Here is a 16,499-nt window from a genome sequence, read left to right on the forward strand (position 1 = left end):
GCTTGCAGCACATTTAAATAAGTGAGTATTGTTATTATGTTGGTGGTGGTGTGGTTGACCATGTTGTGCTCTCATGCTGTGTGTGGGGCTGTACATAAGATGCCCATCAGAGATGACAGTATTTTCAGAAAGCATCTGCAGCCCCTTACCTTGTAGGACTATTTACTCCTTGTCTGAATGCTTATAATGAAAATTTAAATGCCTGCCCAATGGAAATGTCAGTATTTTCTGTCTTCTGCCTACAGTTCGTGTTAAATCACATAACAGGGTCTGTGACATGGAAAATACGATTTGGGGGAGTGGAATATAGGCCTAAAGCTGTACATGAAGTGACTGCTGGGGTCATTTTAAACAAGAGGCCACTGCCAGGGGTACACTAGCTGGCTGAGGTGTAGGTTAAGGTCTGTCCCTAGGTTCATATCCATGGTGCTGGGGAGGTCCACGATGCCACTCCACAGCTATTCCTGATCATAGCTGGCATTTTGGTTGCATAAGGGTGGATATTTTTACAGCAATTTACTGAGCTCCTTCCTGTTCTGTAAAATTAAATGTCATGATTGGCTCTGTATGCTGCAAAAATATCCATCTTTTTAAAAAAAAAAAAAAAAGGAAAAAAGAAAAAAAGACTGTTTTCTTCTTCTTGCATTTCTGTAACATAGTACTTGTGTTTACAATAGCTTTGCACCCATGTCAGGCCCCATATCAAAACAAAGCAATGCAAGGGCAGGCAATTTGGGGCCTTTCTGTGTCCTCTGCTAATGAAAAGCTACAATTCTTGGCACAGGCCTGCTGATCTTTGACCCCAAACTGTTTCCATGTGTGCCCTTTTGCTCGCCCTGGGATGGGCAGGATACGAGCATGGACCCTCCTCAGTAAGGCCATTGTTGCTGGGTTCCTTTGCTGGCTTCAGTCTCCAAACACCCTCTGCTTTGCTGTCAGAGTGGCTTTTTGGTGTCTGGGCCTTCTGCTGGGCTTAGCTGACATGATTTACGTAGTATTTCTTTGCTGTGGCCGTTCACCTGACTTACTTTTTTCTACAACCAGTGTGACTCTTCAGTCTCTTTCCTTACGCTTCCTGGTGCCCACTTGCTCTAGCTACAGCTTTTTGGTCCCTCTGTAATAGCAGAATCAAGACTGAGAGTTCCCCTTTTTGCTGTTCCAGCCCTCAAACACAGACAGTTTATTTTGGGGAGCTCCGACTTTCAGTTTTTGTCGTTGCACTCTTCAGGGCAATGCTGGGTTCTGCATTTTGCCACCACTACATCCTTCCTTGCCCTTCCTGTGGTTGATTTTACCAGAAGCAAGAGGCATTCTTGTAAATGTTTGACCCACAGTGCATAGAAAGTTGTACCTGTATCACAAGCAAGGCTGAGATTTCTGTTAGTAAATTGTCCTTACAGCCTCCCAGCCCCTGCCCTAAATGTGCACTTGTACATCGTGCACACACAGAAGGGTGTGGGCACAGCAGCTGTGTCATGCCAGTGATCACATGTCTTTCACATGTTTCACTGTCCTCTCTTTCCTTTATTTCTTCATCTTCCTCCAGCCTGCCACGTGCCATGGCTGTGCTGCTTCCCCTGCACTGACCCCGGGGCTGTCTGGACACTGCTGCTCCTCACTTTTCCTGCTCTTCAATGAGCAGAGGGGAGAAGGGAGTGCCACTGGGAGGAAGCAGAACTGAGCTGTCCACGAGGAGCAGCCCTGAGCTGCAGCCCTACTCTGCAGCCTGGCTTTGGGGCTCCTTCCAGATGTAGCTCTTCTACAGCTGCTTGTGGAGCAGTGACATGAGCTGGTGCTTGACCTCACATCCTGGAAAAATAAGCCTGTTATTGGTGGGTAGAAAGGGTTCGCAATTCTCTTGAAAATCAACAGAGGAGATTCTGTTTTCTTTCTCTAGTTCAAATGTCATGCTCAGAGCTGATCCTTGACCTTGCTAATTCCTTGCAGTAGTCTCGGCTGAGTGCCAGAGGTGTGTTATGGACAGTTCCATCACCTCTGTCAGCACTTCTCTTCCAGCCTCAGTCAATAGGTATGGTGTTTTTATTGCTGTCCTCTTAAGAGATTGTGTTAAAGCAGGTCACACTTTGTTTTGCAAAGTTAGTAAGGCTGTCCACGAAGAGACTTCATCTTGACGTGATGTCCCTGTAGGAAATTCCAAAAGCTTTTGACACAGTAGCACCAAAAAAAGTTTCATTCTTGCTCCTTATCTGCAGAAGCATTAGTGTAGGAGAATCAAATTTTTAAATGGTTACACAATGAAAGAAATTATAAAAGGCTAAAGAAATCCTCTGGCTTTTCAGATGACTGCTTGAGCTGGCTGCCTGTTAGTCATAACAAAGTATTTCAGAAGTTTGTAAACTAAAACACAACCCTTCATTGGCAGTATTTCCATGAGGTTCATGATCCATTTGATTTACTATGAAGCAAGATAAGGCACTGATTATAACCAGAGGCTCCTGTACTCTGCATACATAGATAGATAGATACATATATATGTTATATATATATATATATATATATATCTGTGGTTCTGTTAGTGAAAAATACTTTGGAGTGTTTGTGTTTCTCAGCTCATGCAAACTGTCTAAATCAGGCATGGAGCCCAAGCTAATCCACTGTACCTTTCAGCAGGGGCTTTATTCATGAGGGTCACAAGAACGTGAAATAACTTTACATAGCTTTTTGTCAGCTTGCAGCGTGGCAAGAGTGCACTTTCATCTGCCTGTAGAGCTGTGGAGACACATCCTTGATCTGGAAGGATGTGAGTGGGGAGGGAGTAAGGGAGCAAACTAACGAAACTTTCAGGTTTCCAATGCCTTATGAACTCCTCTGCCTGGTTCCCAAGGCTGTGGCAAGGGTGCTGACCCAGCGTGCCACCCCTTTCGTGATGCACGTTCTGTGGTCTCAGGCTAGCAAAATGTTTCCTCAATTTTAAGTTTGTGCTTAAATGCCCTGTTGGAAAGGGAACACAGGTCTTGGAATTCCACAATACCTTTGTCACTTTCAGGTAAATAGAAGTTTGTTTGTTTATAGTGAGATTAAGCTAAAATATTATTTAAATCCCAACCAAGTAAACTACTTATATTTATACAATTGTCTGGTGCCACCAAGACGTAATGAAAAATTTTTCCTCACCCCATAAGGTTAGAAGAATTATCACTGTCTGATATCAGTGCAGTGAAGACAAGTTTGAACCAGGCTATCTTCTGATAGACTAACACAGTTGGAAGTGCCCTTCCATTTATAAGTTCTTAAAATAAACCAAGGAAAAAGAGGTGGATCTGCTGTGAACTGTAAAGTTCTCACTGCAGGTACTGCTAAGGACACACATCTTCCACTCTGGTGCTAATTTTAAATGGACTGAGCAAAATAAGTCATTCAGCCTTATATATTTGTTAGTATATTAATAAAAGAATCAAGATTTTTTTTATCAAACTTGGCAGGCATTATCAAACTAATGTCTTACTGCCGTGTTTACTTCATTGCTTAGTAGTGTGGACAGATGAAGGGTATTTGCTAACTAGGCAATTAAAATGGCAATAATTGATGGCATGGATTTATAGTTTGGGAGTAGGGATACACAACCTTTTTTAAAAGTTACTATTTTTGACGTTTGAAATAGGAGAGGTTTGATAATGAGACTTGGATATGATACATTCGTTAAGGATAAAGTCAGTTTTAAAAAATTTAGCTATCCACATAGGAAAAATTCTGAGAAGCACAAAGCCTTTTGTTTCTGTGGGTTTCTCTTTAGTCTGTCTTTCTGTAACTTTCATCAGATTTGAGTACACTCAGGGCTGGGACCACCTTTACTTTCCACATCAGTTCTATGCCTACAGCTGCATGGTTCTGGGACTCTTACCTGCTCTAGCAGAACAAAGAAATGGCAATAATAATAATAATAATAATAATAATAATAGTTTCAGAATTTTTTTAAGACTTAATCTTACTTTTTAGAGGGTTTTGGAGCAGTTAAACGCTCTCATTAATTTTATGTGCCCCTCTTTAAGTAGGTGGTATTGTCTGGTGTTACAGGTAAAGGCACCAAGGCAGAAGCAGGCACAGACAGGAAGTCATGAGCTGTCATGGGAAGCAATCTGGCTTGTTTGATCCCCAGTGCTTTGCTTTGACTGCCACATTGGCTTCCCTCCTATGCTCACTCCATCCCAGCTACTTTGCTAGTGTGGAAAATCAGCTTTTTTTTTGGGTAGTGCATAATCACTGAGCACATTAGTACCCCAGAAGTCTTCCTAGAGACATGCTAACGTGTTTTTCAAATAAGCTTTCCTGTGCTGCTAATATTATGGGTTGCTGAGGCAAGAAAAGTTTTCATAAGGTAACAGATGCAAATGTGTGCATTTGTGTGAGGGAGGTATTGTAAGGCTTAAGGGGTTTTTTGTGGGTGGTTATTTTTGGTGTTGTAGTTTGGAGCAGTTCCTGGATTTCCTTCACTTTGCTGTATTTTAACTTTTAGACAGATTCACTTAGACCTTCGTCCTTCTTTTCCCTTGAGTTTGTGTGTGTGTGTATAAAATAAAAGACAATTATTAAAACATATACTATAAGCCAAATGTGGATTCTTGTACTCATCCATTTGTCTTGACCTGAATATAATTCAAGCCAGGTCAAGGGATTCCATGGCAAGACCTTGCTTAAAATGATGGGTGCAGATCTTCCGTGGTTTAATGTGTGAGGAAACAAGTAACACTGTAAATGCAGGCCTCCAAATGTGGAATAGGATCACTGCACGTGACTTCTCCAAAGCTTTCTGAACTGAGTGGGGTTGTGCCTGGCTCACTAAACACTGTTCTGCATGAAGTGTGATTGTGGTCAGGTGTAAATTCAGGGTGAAATTTGACTTTTAGAAAGAAATGTTGGTGAAGAAGGCAGAAATTATTTACTCAATAATGTGCATTGACAAGTGCCTTCTCTAAGACACAGCAAAGAAGCACCTCAAAGGCTGTTTAGGATAGGGAACTGGTGGGACCAGTTACAGCCCAGAAGTCTGCAGTGGGCATGATCTGGCTGAAACTTTAATATCATGGTTATACCATGGAAATAAGATGAACAGAAGACAAGTGGAAAAGTCTTGCAAGAACTGCTTTATCCTTGATAGTGGTGTTGCCATTACTGGCCCATAACATTTGCCTAAAAGAAATCTCCCTGTCCCTGTGGGAACTGGGAGTTCCCAGAGCAATTTGCTCTAAAAGATAGGCTCATCCAATTGGGAAGCAGCTTTGAGCTCAGGCAAGGATCCTCCAGAAGAGCTGATGTCTGGGGACCACACTGGTTCAGTGATCTTTTGAAGCTTGCTGAGTTCTTTCTGCTCACCCTCTGCCTCAGGTGTTGCATGTCTGTCTTTACAAAACATTAGGTTGTGCCTAGGTTCTGATGACAAAGATTTTCAGTTGATTCTGTTTTGTGAATGAAATGTCTTGGTTCATTTGAGTTTTTACACATCTCTGACTGGTACTCTCTGAAGAAACAAAAAGTGTTTTAGTGTTTGAGACTAGGATTTTGAAAAAAAGACCACTGGTTACACTGAGTGAAAATGTAGTTGGCTCACATTTTGTTTAGCAATGACCATTGTCAAATTGTGCAGCTGATGTGGACAGGAAGCAGTTGGCAGGTATTGTTGGAGGTTGTCCTCCCAAGTACCAGATGACAAAAAGAGAAAAACTTTGTACACAAATAAATAGGACTACCTTTTGAGGCCAGAGGATGATGGACTCTATCCTGTAGGATAAACGTGTCCTTCAGGATGGACAGCTGTGAGTTTGTGCAATAAGTATGCTCTCTTTCTGCAGGACAGGTAAAATTTTTCAAGCTAAAGGATGTCATTTTTTGCAAGGCTATGCTGAACTTCGCAGTTTTTTGGTGGTTTTTTGTTTCTTTGTCCTTAACAGAGAAACTCTTGCTGATAGCAGTGCCAAAACAAAGGGCTGATGGGAGCCAGTCCCAGGAACCGTGACTGTCAGGAGACTTGTAAGCTTGGCTGCCAGACCTGAAGCTTTTCATGGAACTTTTATGCTCCACATGTTGTTTTGTAGTTATCATCCTGATGAGACAGGCTATGGCATCAAAATGACAACGGCTAATTAAATGTCAGGAGAATCAGAAGCTGTTGCAAGGCTTTTACACTGAGATTTCCAAGATTGAAACAGAAGCCAGTGACGCACATCACCCTCCTTGTGGCTCATTAGGATGGGATATAACTCCACGTTCAGCCAGCTGCAGTATAGAGAGACAGTATGGAGGCTGCCATGAGGGCTTGACACTAATGAGCACCTGAAAGCTTAAATAAACCTCTGTGCCTGATGTTAGGTCTCAGGTTATAACCTTGGCAACTTGTCCTTTGATGTTTTCTTTTTCTCCCCTTCTCCTTGGAATCATTCATCTCAGAATCCTGTTCTGGCTTTGATAGGGATCTACATGGGAACCTCTGTTTTCCATCTGGTGTTGTGTTGACTTAGGCTGCTAAGAGCTGCTAGGATTCAAGCTAGAGCTTTTTACCATAGGTTGGCCACAAAAGTTTTAGCTTATTTTAATTTTTCTGGTTCTACTTCTCTAGAACAAGATGAAGTGTCTATTCTACATATGTGTGTGATTTATTATATGTAATGTTAACGAGGGATATATCCTGTTTGACTGTGGCAACCGTGCATTTCACTAGTGCACAGGTGGCCTCAATATTTCTGCTTTGTGGGTTTCTTCTTCTATCTTTAACTTCTGTAATCCTTGTGTTTTGTGGTTTACAAGATTTTTTGTCATTGGGAAATATGCTGAATTGGTGTCGGGGCCCAAACGTTACACCAGAAGAAATATCCTTTCTTTGTCAAATGTCTGCATTGTGAAATCTTCACATTAGTCTGTGGTTTTACTCTGAAAATTGGCTGTGGGACAATGAAATACTGTTCAAGACATTCTCTGCTCTCAGGCTCTGTTTGCAGCCCTGTCCTAGCAATAACCACACTACCTTTTTATTGCTGTCTGAAGCAGCATGGGGTGGACAGAGGGACTTCAGTCCTCCTTTGGTTCTCCGTCACCCGTGGGCAGTTATTTCACTTCCCACATGAAGAATGGGTCTTCATTTAGCTGTGTCCACAGCTGGTCAGCGTGGGAATGCCTCCACTCAGAGTAGGCAAGCAGTACTGATTTATACTGATTTATACTGATTTATACAGATTTACACAGATTTTTACTAGTAGAGAACTTTCCTGTTGCCCTCCAACCATGCTCTTACCCTGGAGCTGCCTGCTTGCTTTTGGCATGCATTTAGAGTGATGATATGTGGGTCACAGGGAGGATGGCTTGACTTTAAACTTTTAGATTGAAATTACTTGGAGAAACGTTATGTAGAATTAAGCATAATTTTCCTTGGAAACTGAGTAAACTTGATCCAGAAGCTGTTGAGAGGCAATAAATGTGGGACCACACAGTGCCGTCTTTCCATAGCCACCCTTCAAAGCAGACTGCGTGTTCAGCCAGCCACCCCTGAGTGCTGTGTGCACATTTCACTGGCTCAGAAATGTATGTAATGTAGCTATTTTGTTCAAATTGCTGCAAACTCCCCTCATTAATGAAGTTGAATTACACAAAGTGTTGAGTTCTTGCTCTGGAGACAGAGCTGGAACTTTTCCATTAGAGGTAACCTTCAAATGAACCAAGGTGCACCTTTTTCTTATAAGTATAGCCCAACTAAAACATTTTACCCTGAGCTGGGGTTTGGTTTGAGGGGGAGTGAGGGTTGGAAATACCATGGAAGTGAAATCTGGTCTCACTTAATAGTATTAGAGCAGTTCTAATAGGCTTCAGATATCTGCATTGTGAAATCCTACACCTTAATTAAAATTAGGGGGGGCATCTTCTCTAACAAAGACATAGTTTTTTATGTTCAGTAGTCATTGAAGTAATTACAGGTTAACAAAAATAAAGAGCATTAAACAGAATGTCAAAATATGTCTGTTCCTCACAGTTGCTCCATTTTAACTCTCATCTCCTCTGATGTCACAATTTAATTAGGTATCTCAGTCACCATAGAGTTTTCCAGACAAGATCTGAATTTGTAATCTACAAATAGGCAGAGCTCAGTTGCCATCCTCTGTATTTCATTCATTTAACACAGTGCAGAAAAGTGAAAATGAGGTTCACCTTGCACTTTCTCTGAGGCAGCTTTATGAGACACTGAATAAAAGTGTCCAGCTGTGAAATTTAGTTTTAACGGTTGATTATGCTTTTCTACACCGAAAGTGAGGTGATCAGGTACTTATGATCACCTTCAGACCTGCACACAGATAAGCATCTAATCAACCTGGGGTTAAAGAAGCCTTTTCTCTCCCTTTTTCTATGGGCAAGGATTTTCAGAGTTTGTTTTACAAATGATGATCTGTGGTAGCCTTAAATGAACTTCGTTTGGAAAATCTTTCCAGCTTTTTCTGTCTTCGAGTGTGCAGAACACCACTTAGCTGCTAGTTGGTTGGGTAAAGCAGCATTATTTGTGAATGTTTGATAAGGAGAGAGATGAAATTTTTACTCCCACCAGGAGCTGTTACTTCATAGGTGCCAGGTGAAAGTGCTTTCCTGAGGACAATAGCCATAATACAGAGTTGGAAAGAACAACTCATCACTTTACATTCTCTTCTCTCTGGTCCTATGCTCCTAATTTTATTTATTTTTAGGGATGTTTTGCTCTGCTGATTGGAAAGGGAGGCAGAGATTCAATAGCATGGTGCAAAATGTTGGAAAATCTCACCATTGTAATTGTTTGAGGAGAGTCATCTCTCAGTTCCTGTCCATCTCCACACTGGTACACTGCCCTGTTTTCTACTGTACAATGTACATACATCAGGCCCCGGCAGATAGTAGGAAATCCATGTCTGCTGTGAATCCAACAGATTGCAGCTTCTGCTGTTTGCTTGCTGCTTCAGTCTCGTATGTTTTTGACTCTGAATGAGGAAGTTATGCTTTTTTGTGTGTTGTGGAACGACGTGTTGAGAAGGTGGGATGTGAACAGGACTGGCTACGAACAGGCTTTTTAATTTGACATCGATGTAACTTGAATCACAGAGTCTCAGCCATGATTCCAGGCTGCAGCTGAGGACTTAAGCCTCTTTAATGTGCCTCATTGAAGACAGGGAGATGGCTTATCCCAGCCTTTGCAAGGGCAGTGTGCTGTGGCTGTCTTCCAAGCCGCACCTGCCTGTGGCACAGCTGGTGATGATGTCAGGTTGGGTTGGTGAACTGCATTCAGCTGAAGGGGTCACAGTGTGCCAAAGAAACCGTGGCACTATCCTGCAAATAGGAGAGACAAGACGAGTTTGGGTAGATCCTGAAGAAGAGGATGAGTCCATTCTGGAAGGATCAACCCGTGAGGAACTTTCTGCTCATGGTGCCAGAGGAAGGGATGTTGAGTGCCAGTCAACGTCTCCTGGTCTTATAGCTCACAGAAGGAAGTGTGTCCATACTTAAAAACTTGAAACTGTGGTTCCCCTCACCACATTGCCCCCAAAGTAAGAGTCATCAGCAGCAGTTCCCTCTTTTGTTTGTGCTAGCCTGCCTTTTCTAGAGAAGCCACATAGTAGACAGAAGAAGATAGCTGGCAGAGAGTCACATTCTGCAGGGAAGAGAAATGTAGAAAGTGAAGGGCTTGGGAGCAAAAGAATTTGAAGAGTTCCTGAAAAGCTCTCTTATCTCAGGTGTTTTTATGCATTTTGGATGTATTTAAAGTGTTGGTGGCTTTTAGAGGTGAACGGTTCTCTTGCTGTGTGGATTTGGGATCTATATATCTGCTGGTTTGGGCCTTTCCCAGACTGTGTCTATACAACACTGGTGCCAGTGTTTTTGTCTGCCTTTTATGGAAGTAGCATGTGGCTGGGATCTTCTTCCTTGTTATGCTCTGAAGAAGACTATTTGTAGAAACTCTGCTCTCCTTTTCTTTCTTTTCCATTGAACTTTCTCGTTACCTCCCTATAATCATGTCTGACACTTCCATCACCTGATTTCCTTCCATCCTGTACTTTGCAAAATTTTGCATACAGTAATCACAGGAGGCAGTCTCTGAGCGCAGTTGTGCCATCCTGTTGGAATTCTGGATTGCATGCTGCTGTCCACATCCTATGTCCAGTATGGCCAGTGTACACCAAAATCCAAGTGTGCCCCTGTATGCATTGGGCTGGTTTGACTCAGGCAGGCACAGCTGCCCGTGACGGTTTACACATAGCCTGTGGAGATGTTTCACATCCACCCACCTCAAATTAATTTTGTTTGGTTGCAACGCATTTTGTCTGACCTGAATTTCCCCACACACGTGTACACTTCTTTTTTTTTTTTGGAATTCAGCTTTGCCTGCAAAAGAAATTAGAAAGGAGGCACGTGGAAGTAAAGTTCATTGAAATATTAACAAGTCATTTTGTCTTCTGCTGGTTTTCATCAGGGTAAAAAAGAACAGCAAAACCACAACAAAAATAGCAATGAAATTACTATGGGGGGCTGCAAACATAATAGTGACAGAGTTCACTTAGCTGTGGTGGTTTCTTTTATGTGATAATATTGAGGTGTTTTATTTCTCCCCTGTGAGGTAGATCACTATTAGCTGCAATTTGTAGTGTGCCCCATGTGGAGGCTGGGGAGGAGAGTTGGTGCCTCAGAGGTTACACGAGGCCATGGAAGACCCAGCAACAGAATCCAAAGCGTCTGGACCACCCAGGGACCTGCTCATGTACCACAAGCCATCAGGGAAAGATTAAGTCTGAACCCTTTTGGTTGCTCTGTACGGTATAATTGTCTAATGAAATCAATGAATACTTGATGTGAGAGTCTCCCATTGCTCCATCCCTGCTGTTCCTAATGTTTGTTAACAGATTGCTTTGTGGCAGAGTGCAAAGGTGCCGCTCTATAAAACTGTAATGACTTCTGGAAAGGAAGTTGCCCTGTGTATTGCAGAAAGCACCATTCAGTTTTGATTGGAACATGGGGAGCTGAGAAGTTGTTATTGCTTTTAGTGCAGCTACTTGGAATAAAAATTTCTGCTCAGTTATGGTTAAGATGACATTTCCTTTTTCCCTGCTTTTTTCTCTCCTTGTTTACCGATGGAGTTGGAATGTTCTCATTTGCCCTGGGCAGGGAGCTGGCGTGTGGTAAAGGCCTGGCACGCCAAAGAAGAGGAGCTCCTTTTCTGTCTCCTATGTTCCTCTGTCTGTCACCCATCCTGTTTGCTACTGCCTCGACTTTCTCTTGGCTGTTTTCTCTCGGTCCATGGGGCTTTTCTTGTCAGTCCCCGGGCAGCTTTTTTATCCTTTCTTGCTCTCTAAGACGAAAATGAAGTGTTTGGTGAGATGACTGGGTTATCCCTGGTGAGGGGGTTTGGCGGTGCCAGATCTCACACTGCCTGGCTCTGGGAGCCAAAGGGTCTGAAGAGGACAAAAGAGGAAGAGATCGAGGCTGTAAATGAGCCCCAGCTGCACGAGCTTGTTGGCACAGCAAGGTGAGGCTCATCTGACCATTATTTTGCTGTTGCTGCAAGTTACATTTTGTCACAGTTTCCCCTGGTGAAAGACCACTGGCCTTTGCGCTGGCAACCCACACTGCAGGATGTGTGGTTACTGACAGGGTAGGGGTGAAGATAATTTACAGCAGATCTGTCAGATGTCACGCCTTGGGCATCAGGTACCAACACTCTTGCCTCACTTTCCCCAAGGGCTGTTGTTCATTAACTGCCAGGCAGTGGAGTGGCCTCCCTGCCCTGACAGGCTCGAGGGGGCTGGCTGGCACCCCAGAGGGGGAGTGAGGCAAGGGCAGAGGGGTCTCTGTGCAGTGTGACAGCTTACAGGCATGTCCACACCCAGTTCCCTCCCCAAAACAAGCCCCAGTCCCCAGCACGCTCCCGACCAGTGCCCTTCCCCTGCCAGGAGTGCCCTGTGTGCCAGGTGCCATCACATGCCAGCCTTACTGCTGCCTTACAGCTGTGAGAAGAACTGAGAGAATTGGAACAAGGATAATAATTCTTTCAAGGATTTTGTTTCTACATTTTTAGATGTTTGTAATACTTCCTAATAGTAATACTGTAAATGGTATCAAGGCATGGGAGCTGTTTGTGCTATTTGTGTCATTCTTTCTGCTTCTCAGCCAGTTATCCAGTGCTTTTTGTACTATTCCATCAACCTTTCCTAGGAAATCAGTTTAACATGTTTGACACCTTGCCTGTGAACTGACTCTTCCATGAAAACCCTGATTGCCTACAGGACACTAAACCTCACTCATTTAGATCCCTTTATACCATTCTAGTCATAGAACATCACCTTTACCCCCATGTTTGGCAGTATTAAAATGCTGGGGAGTGAAATAAATCTCAGAATTTGGGGGTCTCCAACCTCATGTCTATAGCTTCTATTTCTTATACTTTTTTCTTGTATTTCTTGTCCTTTTGGGGCTTCAGCAAAGCCTGGTGTAATCAGCAGGAATTTTGACAACCATCTCAGCTGTGTACTGGGTAAGACCTCGTGCCTTTGATGAGAACGTGAGAGGCCCCTGCAGTTTACAAGTTACAACCAGGGACTGACACATCCTTATTAAAATATAGCGTGTCTCTGTGTTTTACAGAAATATTGAAAAGTGGAGAAAAACTTTCTCTTTTCCAAGCAATTTTTCCACATGCACACATGTATTCACACACTGCTATTTTGGCAAACCAATCTACTATACCACGTCAGTGAGTTAATGACAGGCTGGTGAAATGAATGTTCACAGCTTTAAATCAGTCTTTTCTTTAAGAGCATTTAAATAACTTCGTTTTTGTTCAAGGTAATCTTAACTATAAAACTACAGGCCTGCAGGAAACCCATATATTAATTGCAAAAGGTGGTTCTGCTGTGGTTTTCCACACTGCTGATCACATATGGCATCCCAGATGAGTAGCGGATCTGATTTTATAGTCATGTTGTGTCAGGAGTTTAGACTGCATATTACTTGTAATTCTGTCATTTATCTCTACTGTTTCTTTATTAATCTATTCAGCGTTCTTGGTCTGTCCTCAATCTTTCACATTTTGTACTGATACTTTATTACAGTGTTTTCCAAATTTTTTAAGTAAAAATCTTTCAAGATGAACAGCAGTCCTTCCTCAGGAGCTGACTGAAAGCCAAATGATCTTTATTCATATAGCTATTGCCTCACACATCCCCTCTTTGGAAATCACTGTTCCATTATATGCTGTTGCTTCCTTGTCCCTACATGCCTTGATGAACAGTAAAATACAGTGTTGACATTTAAAATATTGTCACTGGCATGGCTGATGTGAGTGAGTGAGTGAGTGAGTGAGTGAGTGAGTTTTCTCCTCAATAGTGATTTTTCTGGGGCTCTTTGCAAATTCAGGCTCTAGTGATGGTTACTTTTTTGTATCAGTTCCACTTGCCATGTATATTTGAGGTGCATTTTTTGAGCTTTGCTTTGAGAACATAAATGGGACTGTTCTTCTCATTATAGCTGCTCTCAGCCACGTCTGTCCCATGTCTTGTCCTCCAGCTGCCCCACAAGATTTGTGCAGCACACTGGATATAACACTTTACTGCATCACAGCAGTTAAATATGAAAAAAAATCACTCAGAGCTTGCACGGCCTTTACACGCCATGCACGAACTGTCACCTAGGGTGTATTATAAACTTGGATAAGCTTTCTGTACTTTAGGTTCACAGTTTGTCACTGCATTGTTATTTTCATTGCTGTGTCTTTGATCTCACAAAAAGCTCTGCCCTGGTCAAGGCATCTGTTGACACAGTCCCCCTGGCCCACGTGGGCCTTTGAGCTCGTTATGGGGCGAAGGAAGGATCATGAAAGCAGAGCTTCAGAAAACACCGTGGTTGCCAAATAACAGCATTCCTAAAGCTGTTCTGTGTCATACTGTGGGCCTCTGCTTTGGATCTGAGCTCTCTCAGATTGCTGTCCACAATGTTCTTTCATCAGTGTAGCTGTGGCAATACAGAAATATTAGCAGTAGTTATTGTTGTGTCGACGTAGAGGAATCCATCCTGTGTAGGAGCTGCAATATGAGCAGAAAACTGATGGGCCCTTTGCCCTGACATTACTGTCTGAAGGTCTAGAGTACACAGAAGGTAAGTGGTATTAAAAGATTTGGAAGCTGAGAGAAATGAAGTTATGAGTGAAGAAGATTCAGCATCAGCAGCTGAAGATTGCTGGTGCCTTTAGGTAGGTTCCCTGTCTGAAATGTGCTGCAGTTCCTCCAGCTTGGTCAGCAATCCTGCATTGTTTCTGACTGTCTTTTCTGGCAGTCAAGGGGCTGGCACGGAAAATCCTGGCCTTTTCTTCAGGTCACTTTGTCCAGTGGTTGTGCTGGAAAGCTCCAGCTGTGCAGTGCTAGGTTCTGTTCACACGTTGGCACGGGACAGTCACAGCCTGAGGGCTCAGCCTCAGAAAGCACAGTGCAGACCACCAAATACACACTGTTTTAATGAGTGTGGCTGCTGTTCACGTGAAACCTGCTAGCAAAATATGCTCAATCTCAAATCTCCAGCAGGCTCTGAACACCCTGTTCTAGCCAGTCCCATTGGAGCATGAGAGGCTGAGATGGGTTTTCCCTTCTAGTCCATGTGATAAGGGAACTTCTGTTGCTGATACTTATCAAGAGAGACTTTTACAACAAAAGTTATGGAGAGTTCAAAGCATATCAGGAAGCAATACCTAGAGTTTTCATATGGTTTACAAATGGCATTTCCAGTTCTGTATACGAGTTCAAGTATGAATATAGGAAGTTTTTTGTGGTACTAATGGAAATTTCTGCATCTATAGCATGTCCCTTTCTCCAAACTGGCATAGTTTTAATAAGAAGAACTATCCATACGTCCTTGACTTGTCATTTGTTAGAAAACTCAAAATCTTAATGGTTCACATTGGAGAAATAAAGGTCAAGATATAGGCAAAGTTCCTCTGCATTACAGAAGATAATAAAAGGGGAATATATTTGCTTCTGGTTATGCTAATTCATCACTCCAAGCACAGTGTGATTGCATTCTGTCTAGTCAGTGCTCTTCTTCGTATCTTAAAGAAGAGATACAGCCAAAGTAAAGGGCATTTGGAGATAGACAGGGAAAATAATTGAGTCACAGGGAGTCTTCTGTTTGAGGAGGGATGGGAGAGATAGGGATTGTTTTAATTTAAAGAAGAGACAAATAAAAGAGAACGTGACAGTAGTGTACAGAATGATGAATGATACAGAGAAGGTGAACTGGGCGCTCTTGCTTGCCCTTTCTTAAGTACAGAAGCAGAGGGACATCCAATAAAGCAGAAAGGCAAAAGTAATAACACTGTTGAAAGGGCATTTTTAAACACTAACTGTCTTGTTTCCACTGGCTCATCTTCTTTCTCTATGATTCTAGAGCATGTCTTGAGGGGCATGCAAAGACCTCTAGGAGATGAGTTCAAGTTGTCTTGCTGAGCAGTTGTTGTGGTCATGCTGCAAAGGCTGCTGGCTGGATCAGGTTATTTGGCTTGTGTGAAGGCAAGGAACTAGTCAGATAGTCTTAAAGAACCTTTTTAGTCTCAAAAATAAGTGGAAGTTTAGGTAAAGACATTAATATGTGTAATGATACTATCCATGCATTTGCTAGATGAGTAAAAAAGTAGCTATTCAGGACAGAAATCTGCTACTGATGGAAGGAATATTTGTCTGCGGTTAACCCCCATGTCATTTCTTTGCTGGTCTCCCTATCTGCTCATGACCCTGTTACAAAATGCTGATGTTGTGCCACATTGGCTCAGGCTCTGCTCTCAGGACCAAGCAGACTTCTGTCCCCAAGGAAGTTGTTGGAAGCACATTTATTCTTCCTAAATATCCCTTTCTGACATTCTCTTATTTTTGGATGTCCCATTTTTTATTTGTCTTTATTTAATAAGTTTATATTGAGATCCAGAAGAAAATTTATTTTCATCAGTAGATTCTAGGGAACTTCAGTAAATGGACTAAATTGTATATGTACTTCTCCCCTGCCTTATTGGTTAAAAAAAGGGAGATAATAAGACATGCAGATTCCAAATGGGTGAGATCACGTTCTGGTTAGATTATTACAGTATCTGTTTGGATCTGTTGCTACTTTTAGACTTAGTCCCTGTCAGTCTTTTTGTAGCTGTGCAATTATTTTATAATTCCTCACCAGGCTGTGCTATTTCATGTATCACAGTCCTGGTCCACCTGTGGTGATCATCACTTCAAAGGCCCGGTTCCTGTGGTCATTTTGAGTGCATGCCTGCCTCATTTCTAATGGTCTGTTGTGCTAATGTCAGCTGTGATGATTCAGCCCTGGATCACATCTGTGAGGTGGCTCTTCCTTTCCTTTCCTTTCCTGCTGCAGTTTTGCCCATCTTAAAACAGGTGAAACGCCTCAGCTATTCGGGACAGAAACCACTCACTGTGATGTAGGGAAAACTGAATTTTTAGTAATTTCCGTATGCCTTTTAATTAAGTCTTTGTTTCTCACTCACCTATAGGACA

The 16,499-nt window shown here is 42.5% G+C and overlaps 1 protein-coding gene across 5 annotated transcripts in view; it reads left to right on the forward strand.

Moving 5' to 3' along the window:
* ITPR2 (inositol 1,4,5-trisphosphate receptor type 2) overlaps positions 1–16,499 on the forward strand; it is a 245,589-nt gene that overhangs the window by 181,440 nt on the left and 47,650 nt on the right. The gene's annotated exons all lie outside the window — the stretch shown is intronic.

This window comes from Corvus kubaryi, unplaced genomic scaffold (genome assembly GCF_017639235.1).
Source record: "Corvus kubaryi isolate FWS band 111438036 unplaced genomic scaffold, C.kubaryi_AGA036_p1.0 74, whole genome shotgun sequence".
NCBI lineage: Eukaryota > Metazoa > Chordata > Aves > Passeriformes > Corvidae > Corvus > Corvus kubaryi.